Here is an 896-nt window from a genome sequence, read left to right as displayed (position 1 = left end):
AGATTTGTTTCAAGACTACGGTTACAGTTAGACTTCACTTTGATGATTAATGCAGTTATTGCAGTTTTGTCAATAATTCAAAAAACCAATTCACTCAAGAAGTACAAAAATAAAAAGCCTTTATTCAGTCATGGATTTGTACAAATTAAAAAATGCCGACATGTTTCGGCCGTGTAGGCCTTCATCAAGACAAACGTCAACAACAACAATCATTCGTATATATAAACATATATAAATATGTGTATATATATATATATATATATATATATTTATTTATTTATTTATTTATACATATATGTATATATATATGAATGAATGTATGTATGTATGTATATATATATATATATATGTATGTATGTATGTATGTATGTATGTATGTATGTATGTATGTGTATGTATGTATGTATGTATGTATGTATGTATGTATGTATGTATGTATGTATGTATGTATGTATGTATGTATGTATGTATGTATATATATATATATATATATATATATATATATACCAAATTTGAGCCTTCAAAACAGACAAGTACCTGGTTTGGTTGACCTCTAATTGTTGAAATCAACAATGGGATACTCAACTGCAGTACCATTGTAGTCTGACCTAATCAATTCATGGATAGCTATTCATTACGACATGTATCCAATTCATTGAACTGAAAAGCTGACACTGAATGCCCACAATTCAGTGGCATTCATCTTATCTGATTGTACTTGGTAGATTGCAACCCTTCCCAATCAAAATGAGGTGCATGTGTAGTACAGACAAATGTAGCACATGCATTTTGAGAGAGTGAGAGTCCAGGAACTAGTCTACAATTTCCCTGACCGGGAATCGAACCCGGGCCGCGGCGGTGAGAGCGCCGAATCCTAGCCACTAGACAACCAGGGA

The 896-nt window shown here is 32.1% G+C and overlaps 1 non-coding gene across 1 annotated transcript; it reads right to left on the bottom strand.

Annotated features, from left to right (window-relative positions):
- Positions 1–824: 824 nt before the first annotated feature.
- trnae-cuc (transfer RNA glutamic acid (anticodon CUC)) lies at positions 825–896 on the bottom strand. Its single transcript has one exon. It is a non-coding gene; the product is annotated as a tRNA-Glu (tRNA).

Source organism: Corythoichthys intestinalis, chromosome 21, assembly GCF_030265065.1.
Source record: "Corythoichthys intestinalis isolate RoL2023-P3 chromosome 21, ASM3026506v1, whole genome shotgun sequence".
Taxonomy (NCBI): domain Eukaryota; kingdom Metazoa; phylum Chordata; class Actinopteri; order Syngnathiformes; family Syngnathidae; genus Corythoichthys; species Corythoichthys intestinalis.
This window is presented reverse-complemented; position numbering and strand designations above follow the sequence as displayed.